This window comes from Pelobates fuscus, chromosome 6, assembly GCF_036172605.1.
Source record: "Pelobates fuscus isolate aPelFus1 chromosome 6, aPelFus1.pri, whole genome shotgun sequence".
NCBI classification, from domain to species: domain Eukaryota; kingdom Metazoa; phylum Chordata; class Amphibia; order Anura; family Pelobatidae; genus Pelobates; species Pelobates fuscus.
Genome location: NC_086322.1, coordinates 186537738 through 186551265, shown reverse-complemented (window position 1 = coordinate 186551265; position 13528 = coordinate 186537738).

Below are 13528 nucleotides of genomic sequence, written 5' to 3'. Positions count from 1 at the left end.
TACCCCCCTCTTCTTACTCCCCTCCCCCCTCTTCTTACCCCCTCCCCCCTCTTCTTACCCCCCTCCCCTCTCTTCTTACTCCCACCTACCCCCTCTCTTCTTACTCCACCCTCCCCCTCTTCTTACTCCCCCTTCCTCTTTTTACTCCCCCCTCCCCCTCTTCTTACCCCCTCTTCTTACCCCCCTCCCCCTCTTCTTACTCCCCCCTCTTCTTACTCTTCCCTCCCCCCTCTTCTTACTCCCCCCTTCCTCTTTTTACTCCCCCCTCCCTCTCTTCTTACCCTTCCACCCCCTCTTCTTACCCCCTGCCCCCACTTCTTACCCCCCTCCCCCTCTTCTTACTCTTCCCTCCCCCCTCTTCTTACTCCTCCCTCCCTCTCTTCTTACTCCCCCCTTCCTCTTTTATTCCCCCCTCCCCCTCCTTACTCCTCCCCCTCTTCTTACCCCCTTCTTACTCCCCCCTCTCTTCTTACTCCCCCCCTCCTCTCTTCTTACCCCCTCTCTCTCCTTACTCCACCTCCCTCTCTTCTTACCCCCCTTCCTCTCTCTTCTTACCCCCTCCCTCTCTCTTCTTACCTCCCCTCCCTCTCTCTTCTTACTCCCCTCCCTCTCTCTTCTTACCCCCCTCCCTCTCTCTTCTTACCCCCCTCCCTTTCTCTTCTTACCCCCCTCTCTCTTATTACCCCCCTCCCTCTCTCATCTTACCCCCCCTCCCTTTCTCTTCTTACCCCCCTCCCTCTTTCTTCTTACCCCCTCCCTTTCTCTTCTTACCCCCTTCCCTCTTTCTTCTCACCCCCACCCTCTTTCTTCTCACCCCCCCTCTTTCTTCTCACCTCCCCACCCTCTGTCTTCTCACCCCCCACCCTCTTTCTTCTCACCCCCTCCCTCTTTCTTCTCACCCCCCTCCCTCTTTCTTCTCACCCCCCTCCCTCTTTCTTCTCAACCCCCCTCCCTCCCTCTTTCTTTTCACCCCCCTCCCTCTTTCTTCTCACCCCCCCTCCCTCTTTCTTCTCACCCCTCCCTCTTTTTTCTCACCCCCCCTCCTCCCTCCGTCTTTCTTCTCACCCCCCCTCCTCCCTCCCTCTTTCTTCTCACCCCCCCTCCTCCCTCCCTCTTTCTTTTCACCTCCCCTCCCCTGTAGCGTGGCCGAGCTGCTGTGTGGTCCGCGGTGCCCGGCCGGAGTGATAGGAAGGTGCACACTGAGTGTGCACTTCCTGTCAGTCCGGCAGGGTACAGGAAACAGAAGCTCCTGTTCCGCGCGGAACAGGAGTTTCTGTTTCCTGTACCCGGCCGGACTGACAGGAAGGTGCACACTGAGCACCTTCCTATCACTCCGGCCGGGCACCGCGGACCGCACAGCAGCTCGGCCACGCTACAGGGGAGAGGAGGTGAGAAGAAAGAGGGAGGGACGAGGGGGGGTGAGAAGAAAGAGGGAGGGAGGAGCGGGGTGAGAAGAAAGAGGGAGGGAGGAGGGGGGTGAGAAGAAAGAGGGAGGGGGGTGAGAAGAAAGAGGGGGGGTGAGAAGAAAGAGGGAAGGGGGTGAGAAGAAAGAGGGAGGGGGTGAGAAGAAAGAGGGAGGGAGGGGGGTGAGAAGCAAGAGGGAGGGGGATGAGAAGAAAGAGAGAGGGAGGGGGGGTGAGAAGAAAGAGGGAGGGGGGTTAAGAAGAAAGAGGGAGGGGGGTGAGAAGAAAGAGGGTGGGGGGGTGAGAAGAAAGAGGGTGGGGGGGTGAGAAGAGAGCGCTCAGGCGGCTGCAGCATTTAAAGGGGCAGCAGGCCCCCTGATGGCGGGCCCCCCTCCCGGCCGGGCCCTCGGACCATGTCCGAAGTGCCCGACCGGTCAGTCCGCCCCTGATTATATCCCTGTATGTTTTGTTTTTGTAAGTATTTATCCAATTGCAGTTTAAACATCTGTAGTAACTCTGACAAAACCACCTCTTCAGGCAGAGAATTCCATATCCTTATTGCTCTTACTGTAAAAAAAACCTTTTCTTTGCTTTAGATTAAATCTCCTTTCTTCCTGCCTAAATGTGTGACCTCGTATCCTATGTATAGCCCTGTTTATGAATAGATTTCCAGATAAAGGTTTGTACTGACCCCGAATATATTTGTATAAAGTTATCATATCTCCTCTCAGGCGCCGTTTTTCCAAACTAAACAGATTTAATTTTTTTAACCTTTCTTCATAACTAAAATGCTGCATTCCTTTTATCAATTTTGTAGCTCGTCTCTGAACTTTTTCTAGTGCCATGATATCTTTCTTTAGAACAGGCGCCCAAAATTGCACAGCATATTCAAGGTGTGGTCTTACCAGCGATTTATAAAGAGGCAAAATTATATTTTCATCCCGATAATTTATGCCCCTATTTATACATGACAAAACCTTACTGGCTTTAGCAACTGCAGATTGACATTGCATATTGCTGACTCATTTGTTGTCTATAACAATTCCCAAATCCTTCCCATGTGTGGTTATCCCTAATTCACTACCATTTAGTGTGTAAGTTGCTTGTGCATTCTACGTATTGAACTTTTTAAAAACCAATGTTCCTGAGATGCAGCCTGAGCAATTGAGAGAAGACAGAGTACACAGAGTGGGGAGGTCTAAATACCTTCCTAAAAACACGTGTGTTGTTTTATTGAGAGACCACTTTTTTTTTACTTGTAAAAAAAAATCTTAAAGGCTGGTAACCTTGTCTCATGCATTGAATCAGACAGAGATCTGAAAGTATTTGTGGATTTCTTCAATTTTGACATAGATTACTGAGTATACAGTACTTTGTTTCTTACTTTTTTTTGCATTTTTCTTTTCTACTTTATTTATCAGGTCAAACACACATGGATAAATGATCTAACCTTACTCACACAAGCCACTTTGCAATGTGATGTATAGCCCCCAGTTGTTAAATTGTATTTATTAATGTCGCTCCCACTATTGATATTTTTACCCTTCAAGCCACGTCTCCTTAAGCCTCCCTGGTTCACTAATCAGTACCACTTTTCTTTTAGGAAATTACTCATAATGTCAAGGGGCATTATACCCCCAAAATGTAGACTTTTATACACAGACTTGAAGAAGTGGGTTTTATGATTTTAAATCCTGACCTCCTACTTTATTTTACTGCTTATTATATAATTTGCAATGTCACTCTGTTGCACACACGAAGTCTAAGGGAGTTTACATTTTATTACACAAAAATGTATTTTCTCAACTTGTCTGTAAAAATTCTAATACTCAAGGCCCATTTTTGATTTAAGTTTGTATTGTAAATTCTGTTTTGTTAACAATTGTCAATGTTTATTTTCTGAATGTATACCAAAGATCCTTTCTGGATATGCTATGCACCCAGATTGAGCATGTTTGTCGGGGGACCCTGGTTTAATGACTCATCTCTAGATTCATTAGCTCTCTTCACTAAAAAGAGATTGATAGCTGTGCAGGGATTTGGCAAATTACTGCATTCCCTAATAAATTTAAATGGATTTACTGTGTGTCATGCAAAAGATTTTACCCTGTTCCATAATCCTTATACCTGTCTAGATACATTTTATATGTTACAGTGAGTAAATTCACCCAAATTATGAAGTACTCCATCAATCCAATTTTCCAGTCGTACGATGCCCCAGTAATTTTGTAAGTGCATATTGTAGTGTGTATATAAATGGTAGAGTGTGTGTAGTGTATTTGTGTGTAGGTGCAGGGGGTGTAGTGTGTGTATAAAGGGAGTATCGAGTGTGTGTAGTCTGTTTGTGTTTAAGTGCAGGGGGTGTAGTGTGTGTGTATATAAGGGTATAGAGTGCGTGTAAGTGCAAAAGGTGGAGTGTGTATATAGGGGGTATAGAGTGTGCATAGTCTATTTGTGTTTAAGTGTAGGGGATGTAGTGTGTATATAGGGGGTATAGAGTGTTTGTATTTTGTAAGTGTAGCGGGTGTAGTGGTTTAAATAGATAAATAAACCACACAAACCAATTTACTCCCCTCCCTATAATTACATTGCAGGGGAAAAGGGAGCATGCTGATCCCTGGTGGTCCAGTGGCCAAGTTATGTGGGATGTACCTCTGCAAGGTACAGACTATGTGTCTCCCTCTCGCGCATTTCAGTGTTTCACAGCAAAACAAAAACCACTATTATGACATGCCAGCTGCTGGGTGAGGGCCGGAAGACAGATACCCATTTCTTTGTGCTAAGAGCTCGCCGCAGTCTGCAATCCGCAGTCTCCAACATCTGGTAGATTTGCAGCTACATAATATGAACCGATTTACAACTTTCTTGTACATTTTCTTGTACTCTGTTGTTACAAATCATATTGTGCATAATGCACTAAACTGCATATTGTTTATGTTTTTATTTCACTATAGCAATCACAAGGCTCTCCCTGTACATGTGCACCTTACCTGTGGTTGTCCTTAGCAGGAGATAGTGGCAGTTTAAACAATGTGTATTAAGCTTTGTACAATGCCAGGTACATATCTGTGCAATTTCCATATGGGGACTTGTTTTTTTGTTTTTTTGTTTTTTTGCTTCAACATTAAAACATCAAACAACATTTTTTTAATGATTTTTTTCCCCTCATTATTCTTAAAACCCATCACAAATGTTAATAACAGTTGCTAACAGCTTTCTGTTGAAACAGAAACAGGGGAAATTAAGTGTTGTTCCCGTGTGATACAATTTAACATTAACTATTATAATTAACAATGCTTATATTGGATATGCTTCATTTATAAATAAAAGGTTACTATAGACATGGGTTGCCAAGACACTGTGCTACCTTGATCCAAGAGCATACCTGTCCCTTTTATGTCCACTAGCCAAAGCCACACAACTTACCTTCTATGTCCATTACAACAAAAAATAAACATTTGTCAGACCATTATTAACCCCTTAAGGACACATGATGGAAATATTCCGCTATTATTCCCTTTTATTCCAGAAGTTGTGTCCTTAAGGAGTTAATAGATCACCTCTTCTACATACGCATTTTATTCGTCTAATAGTTTCGCTGCCCTCCTGTTCATTTCCCACCATATATATTGGAAGGCTTGACCTGAAGTTGTGGGAGGGGCGTATGGACCTTTAAAAGGGACTCCCCTCTTCCTTGCCCTTCAGTGATTGGTCTGCCGAGCTTCGTTACAGATCGCCATTTCCACTGCAGAACGCTGGTATCCAACTCTCCAATGTCCGGGTTACCAGGGGTTGTCAAACTACTTCGGCTCCTGAGTGGCTCCATCGCCCCGGCTCGCTGATTTCCTAATGGTCAATGGAGGGCTGCAAGCTAATATTCTCCTGGGTTTTACATGGTCACGGCTCATTGATACGCTACACCATACAATTCCCACAGTCTCGCAGGACTAGATGAGCAGGTTAGGCTTGCGGCCCTCTAGGAGCAGTACTAGGTATTTCCATTTGATCTGTACGGGGAATGTCCTATTCCTGTTACTAACAGTTTCTGCTGTAATATTGTCGTTATGCATAACCAATCAATTTCGAGGAACTCAGGTCCTAGACCTAGAGGTATTGTACCCGGCATGGGTCTGTTAGTATTATTTAGTTTACATAGGCCCTCTGGTGGCCAGTTCATAGTATTACAATCGGCACTAAATCCTATTTATTGTCCCGGTTTCTAGGTAAAGATAGGTCATTAATTGAGATGGTTCATTTTGAGAAACGTTTTGAATCTATAACTGTTGGTTTCATACCAAACCGTAAGTGGGTTTGTTCAGCCATTTGGATATGGCAAACTTTCTAGTAAAGCAATTTAGCCTATTTTAATCATACATAGCATTGCTGCCCTCTAACGGCCTCCGAGTAGATTGCCTTAAATGTAAAAATTCCTTAGTTTCTGTAAAGAAGGAATATCTTCTAAATATCTATATCTTCTAAATATCTGTCTCAAATCTTCTTACTAAATGACCTCAAATATAAAACAGTATCATGTGCATTTCAGTAAGTCACCTACACTTTAATGTTTGTCTGCCCGTATTCAGGTACTCATTGGGCCAACATTGTTTGGTAATCCACTGTTTAGTAGATATGCCCCAAGGCACAGCTTGCACGCATCTAATGGTGTAATTTTCATGGGCGTATACTCTTAAACAGCTTGACCTCTGGTTCTCTTGTCTGCTGCTTTTGCATACCCTCACTTTCTAACACCACCCAGACTTTCGTTGTACGATCTACATGCTTTAGGAACATCATTCAGTCATGTTCAGTTATGCAATTAAGGTTATATCTGATCTGATGCTAATATCACTGAGATATTCTAGCATTATTCTAGCATTTTCTGTCGCTTTCAACCCTAATCTACCATGCCAGCTGTGTATGCATAAGTATTTATCATCCTGCCAAGCATTCCAGGTGTAGGTCTTTTTAATGTATGTCTTATATCTCCTGTCTTTTCCTATGTATTATGTACGGCCATCACAGCCTCTAGTCTGTTCAGCCCTTATGGCATTCCAGAAGCCTCTGTTCCCATTTTTTTCCTTTATTTTTGTGTGTGCATGGAGATATGACATATGAGCATGTGGTGCCCCGACGGCATTCCTCATGCTTTTCAAGTAACAGTTGTAACAGTAGGGTATGCATTTACACTTGCACATTTTTATATAAGTGATTATGCAAAGGTGCAACATTCTGATTAGACCACTTGGTAAAGTTTAAACATGTTCTGACAATGCAAGAGTAAATTAAAGGTTAATACTTCTTGGTACATGCTATATACTTAAAAGTTCAACATTTATTCATGTAAATAGGCTTGGGTTATACTATGCTCGTGGAGTGTGCTGGGGCGAAAATTGGTGCCTCTTCTATATGTGTACTTGCTATTACAAGTTAACTGTGTGCAGGGGCATATCTTAAGGCGGTACTACACCGTATTTATAATTGATCGATGGCCTGTGCGTATTAAGTGTGTTTTGTGCTTAATGGCCGATAGATTTACAGAGAGTTATATAATCGGCTAGGAGATAGTAGTGATCTGTAGTGTTATCCTATAATAAAACGTAGCCCTAATAAACATAAGTTTTTTTGTTTAGTTTAACACAATAATAAACTATGGGCATAGCACAGGTTGCGTCTAACGGTTTGGCATTGTGAAGACAGGCCGTGTGCCTATAACAGTAAGTCTAGGTGCATATATTAATAAACAAGCCAGGTAACATGCTCAAGTCTAGTACTATTAAATGGTAATGATGAACACGGCTATTCATGTGTGTGTAGCTGTTAGTCATAGTTTAAGCAGCGTAGTTAGGTTGTGTATCACTATATGCTGCTGGGTACTGATGAAATTAACTTAAGATGATGAACTTGAAAAACTTTATATAATAAGATGAAATGCAGGGTAAAATTAAATAAAATAACAACACAATACACGATAAAATCCTGTCAAAATGAACTGTGCCGGGCTGTCTAATCGTAGGTAGATTGGCAGGTACAAGACAGTCAGGTTCAGTCCCTCTAGCGCAGTGATGGCAAACCTTTTTGAGCCCGAGTGCCCAAACCGCAATACATGCCAACTTTTTTTCCTTAAAGTGCCAACACGGCAACTGCGTGTGTGTGGGGGGTGCGTGTGTGTGTGTGGGGGGGTGCTGTGTGTGTGGGGGTGTTGTGTTGTGTGTGTGTGTGTATGAGGGGTGCTGTGTGTGTGTGTATGAGGGGTGCTGTGTAAGTGTGTGTGGGGTGCTGTGTAGAGGGGTGCTGTGTGTGTGTGGTGCTGTGTGTGTGGGGGGGGGTGCTGTGTGTATGTGTGTGGGGGGGTGCTGTGTGTGTGTGTGGGGGGGTACTGTGTGTGTGAGGGGGGTGCTGTGGGGGGTGCTGTGTGTGTGTGTGTGAGAGGGGTGCTGTATGTGTGTGTGTATGAGGGGTGCTGTATGTGTGTGTATGAGGGGTAATGTGTGTGTGAGAGGGGTGCTGTGTGGGGGGTAGGGGTGCTGTGTGAGGGGTAGGGGTGCTGGGCGGGGGTAAGGGTGCTGTGGGGAGGTAGGGGTGCTGTGGGGTACTGCTGGGTGGTAGGGGTACTGCTGGGGGGTAGGGGTACTGCTGGGGGGTAGGGGTTCTGTGTGAGGGGGTAAGGGTACTGTGTGGGGGGTAGGGGTGCTGTGTGTGGGGGGTAGGGGTACTGCTGGGGGGTAGGGGTACTGCTGGAGGTGGTAGGGGTACTGTTGTGGGGGGTAGGGGTACTGCTGTGGGGGGTAGGGGTACTGCTGTGGGGGGTTAGGGGTACTGCTGGGGGTGGTAGGGGTACTGCTGGGGGGATAGGGGTACTGCTGGGGGGGTAGGGGTACTGCTGGGGTGGTAGGGGTACTGCTGGGGGATAGGGGTGCTGGGGGTAGGGGTACTGTTGTGGGGGGTTGGGGTACTGCTGTGGGGGGGAAGGGGTACTGCTGGGGGTGGTAGGGGTACTGCTGGGGGATAGGGGTGCTTGGGGGGTAGGGGTACAGCTGGGGGGGTAGGGGTGCTGTGTGTCAGTATCCCCCCCTCCCTCCTTCTTACCTTTAATGAAGTAGGGGGGGGGTGGCACAGCCATCCCTGGTGGTCCGGTGGTGGTAAGCACTGCAGGGGGAGGGATCTGTGAATCAGCTCCCCTGTCGTCCTGCGCGATGCTGTTGCCATGGTAACGCTCGGCAACGCTCCACACAGCATCGCGCGGGAGGACAGGGAAGCTGCATCACAGATCCCTCCCCCTGCCTCCCGACCCGGAAGCAGAGTAGGCGCCTGCCGTTTCGGGCAGGCAGGTGCCTACTCTGCATTAATGGCGGACCTATGGCCACGTGCCAACAGAAAGGGCCCGGCGTGCCACAGGTTCGCCATCACTGCTCTAGCGTCTCTCAACCCACTCCCATAGCCGGTGAAATGTTGTCTCCAGAAGTGGTGTTGTGTATATCTTCCTGCCAGGGTGAGAGTCGACCAGTCGGTGGGTGGTTGAGGCCTGTGGATAGTCCGCTTGGGCCTGCAGGGTGTCTCAGCTGATTTCTCCGAGTGATGAGGCGCCCAGAGGCTCTTGCGGTTTTACTGCAAATGTCGTGAGAGAGCCTTCGCTTGAGTCATGGTCGCTTGATGGCATTAGCCGTTACCTTTGGGCGCAAACCTCCTGGTTCCCCCATATGTCGTTCTCTCGTCCCCGGAGGGTAGTAGCGAGCAGTAGACGACTGCCGGGCCTTGCCCGTCCATCTCGTGGGTCCATCTCGTCTCTCCGCGTGTGCCCTGGAGGCCTTCTTATCATGGACTTGGGAGCTTGTCTCCGCAGGTGACGAGGGGTGCGCTTGCAGCGTGTGCGGTGCTTCGGTGTGAGTCCTCTGCCTTTCTTACGTCTGGGTGGGCTATTTGTTTGGACAGCAGGAGCTTGGGGGTCAGGTGTGCTCATGTTGTGTCGCCCTCCCGTTCCCCGCTCCTTTACCTCATGGGTTGCTGGGGGTGGTGGTTGTGCCAGGCGCTGGTATAATTTGACCCAGAAGTCGTTGAATATCATGTCCAGGCATTTGAGCGCGTCTTCCGCGTAGGTGTCGTTTAGTGGATGAGGCCTTGGCCCAGCCGACCAGGTGGCAGCCGCCATTTTGTTTGTCCAGGTGCCATTCCCATCGGCACACGGGTGGATGACAGGATGCGGTATAGCCGTGTCCTTTGGGTCGGTGGGGACCGGGATGACCCCCGCCGTCTTCCTTGCAGCTTCCATGCTGGTAGGCCGCGGCTTCCAAGTTCGTGGGTCCGGTGAGTAACGCCACATATTTGGTATATCCGTATAGCTCTCCCGGTCCTCTGTCGTTTGGGCTACAAATTAAGTCCATGCGGATTATGAACGATTGAGCTTAGCTGTGCTGGAGCCCCAGACAAAAACGTCTGCTTGGCTCTGCAGTTAGGCCCCGCCCCCCCGTTCTCATTTTTGATTCTGTCTTCCAACACCTTGTTTTATTGGACTCAATACATAGGTATATCTAATAAACTGGATGATTATTTGTAACTATCAGGTTCTCTACTGTCTCATCACTAACATGGCTTAGCTACATACACAAACTCCACAACCATTCTCCGATTCACATCCTACCTTCACCTGAATTAATCCCAACACAGCACGCACAGCCACCCTGAAACTCAGGATACGCATATTTCCTACTCCTGGCACCACTATGTCTTTACCATGTGTGTTCATATGCCATGTATTTGGCAACCCGTTAGAAAGGCTAATCTGACTCCTTGTTTGGGCATGTTATTGAGACATGCATAGATTTTGGATCAAGAATATGTCTTGTTTTAGGTTCATGGTAGTACATTTATAGGCACCTAGTATACGGATATCACTATTTCGTCAATCTGGTGATATTTCCTCAATCTGATTATCACAATGCCACAGACAGGTATGACCTTCGATGCGGATTATTAGATAAGTTATGATAGACGATACACCTTGTCTATATTTGCATATGCATTTCTACACAGTCTACGTTTGCTTACAAACATATTTATGTGTTCTAGTAGAATAGGAAGTACAAGCGCTTATGTGTATAGGTTTACAATCTGGATAGTTCCAAAGATATATATTTTCGTGAGCTGCTATACCACCGTGCTTATCTTTCTATCAAAGATAGTGGAAAAGGAAGGGATATCAGGTGTAGCGCTCTAATAGTAGTGGATATATAGAAATGATTAAAGGAATCCTTGCTGTACCTTAATAGGTCATATACACTTATGGGTAGTTTCACTATATTCAGGTCAACCTTAAACAAAAAACACAAATATACAGAACATAGTGTAACTTGTATACAGAGTGTAAATAAAAAAGAAGTGCGTTGATCACTAACTCACACTTTCAAGAGCTATCACACTAGCTCAGGTATATGCGCCTTAGGGTCCGTAGAGGCGACCCTCACCCTCCTTTAGGTCCAAGTTTTCTCCAGGTGCAGTGTCCTAGGTAATGGGTATAGGAGGGAACATATAGCGTAGTACAGTCTATGTATGTAGGAGGTATAGTACGAGGTAATGTAAATATACTCACAAACCCTGAGCCAATATATCGGCTCGCTTCATAAGGTGTATGTGGTTAAGGACCACATTCCTTCTTTGTAAAAGCAGGTAGAAATAAAAGCCGTAAGTGTGAAAAATATATATTTATAATTTATTATGTATAAAAAATAGTATAACATGTAACTTTAAAAATAGTATGCAGATAAAATAACACTAGTGGCTATAGTCCAAAAAGCAATTATGTCTGCTCACTGTTCATCCAGGACGCGTTTCACCAAATTGGCTTCCTCAGCTGGAAAAATGTTCAGAAGACATTGTGGACTCCTTCCTGCTTATATACCTTTGTTAATTATGGGCTTCAGGCTTGTATTTTTCGCGGGCAATCTCCATGGGAACGGAGATGCCCTGCGTTTCAAGCCTCCTCTTCGTTTGGCTGCTTCCGGGTATGGTCACTTCCGGTTTCGGCTCCATTAGCACCATGCGTTCCACGGTGGGTTCCACAGTGCGTTCCACCGTGCGTTCCACTTGTATGGCCGTATTACAACTGTCCTGTGCCATATTAGTGGATCTAGTCCTCGGAAAATTCATAAAGATGCATCAGAGAGAGCAGTAATTCATCTAGTATTGATACATTAGCCCAGGGGTAGGCAACCTTTTAGCAGCACTGTGCCGATATAGGATTGTGATGTCCCGTAGCGTGCCGGTCCTATTATTTTTTTAAAAAAAAATGAGAGGTGTATGCTGCCGTATCCTGCTTGTGTTATTTTTACTGTAATTGTTTTGTATCGTTGTATTTGTGCATATATGCAGGGCCGTCTTTAATATTGACTGGACCCTGGGCAAAGCATTTTTTTGGGGCCCCCTGGATCCTGTCCCCCCTCCCCAGGCGTGCAATCACGTCCTCCACCTCAACGCAGTGGCGGACCTAAAGTAGAGAGGTGCAAGAATTTTTTTGGGCCTCCCTGTTGCAGGAGTGATTAAAAGGTAGATCCCCATCTGTCGTGCAACTCCAGTAATGCATTGACAGCTGGGGCTCTACCATTTACCCATGTTTCCAGGTCTTAGCACTAAGCGGCTTTTGTGTGTTCGAATGTAAACAGGTTTTTGTATGGAATATGTTTGTATGTGGTGTTGGCGTGACTGCAATCATTTATTTGTGTAGTGTTGGTTTTTGAATTCAGGGGTGTATTTACATATAATATTGGTGTGTAACACAGACATGTGTTTGTACGTAGTGTTGAAATTTGAATGTAGGGGTGTATTTGTGTGTAGTGTTAGTGTGTGAATGCTGAGATGTATGCACATATACACGCACACAGAGATATATACACACTGAAACACACACAGATATACTGACACAGATTTACTGACACACACACACAGACAGACAGACATACTAACACACACACACACACACACAGACATGCTGACACACACACACACACACACACACTGACATACTGACACAAACAGATATACCGACACAGACATACTAACACACACACAGATATACTGACACACACAAAAATTACACTTTTAAACCCACCCTCCAGTTTCCTACCTTTCCTGATGGTGGCTGAAGGTGTTGGGAGTTGGGATCTGGCTCTCTCGGCCAGCCCCCCTCCACTCTGCCTACTCTTCTTTCCCGCGCGCTCCTCTCTTTGTGGGAGGAAGTGATGCACGGCCGTCACTTCCTCCCAGCCTGTTGCCAAAAAGCAAGGGGCCTGCTCGCGCTGTTAAAGCGCCTCAGTGCGCCACCGGGACCCTGCTGACAGAAGCCCACCGGGTGGCCCTTTGTGCACTGGCCACCCGGTGGGCCTCCTTAGTGTGCGGATTACCGGCCGGGGGTTAGAAATAGTTGAGGCCAGTGGGGCTCACGGTGCAGCTGCCCAGTTTGCCCCACGTTAAAGACGGCCCTGCGTATATTATCTATTATATTGTATATGTTCATGAGTAGTTCATGGTATTGTGTATGATACATATGAATGTGAGTTGTGTATGGGGGCTGCTTGTGGAATTGTGTGAATGGATATGTCACATTGTGTGTTTGGTAGTGTGTGTGGGGGCTGTTTGAGGTATTGCATGTGGGGTTGTGTGCATGTATGTGGATTGTTAGTGGTGTTGCGTTTGTGCAGATTATGTGTATGTTTGTGTGTGGGCTGTCCGTACTATTTGTACGAGGGATTACACAGGAATGCAGGATTCTGCATTCCTGTGTATACCTAGCAGTGTGGGTGGCTTCCCTGGGTTCCAGTGGGGACCAGACCGCCCAGGTACATGTCAAGGACAGGAGCTGCAACAGCAACTGCGAGCTACTACAGTGTGGATTCCTATTCACAAGTGCTGTGAGGAAGTGATCTGAGATCACTCCCTCTACGTGCTGCAATGCATAAATTGAGGATTGTCCTTCACCACCTTTTCGGATTAGCAGATATCTGAAGTTTTACTGGGACTCCTGATAGGCCAGAGCCTATTTGTCTCTAGCAGCCTTGAGTGCCGTGCAAAGACACCTCGAGTGCCGTGCATGGCACTAGTGCCGTAGGTTGCCTACCTCTGCATTAGCCTATGTATCC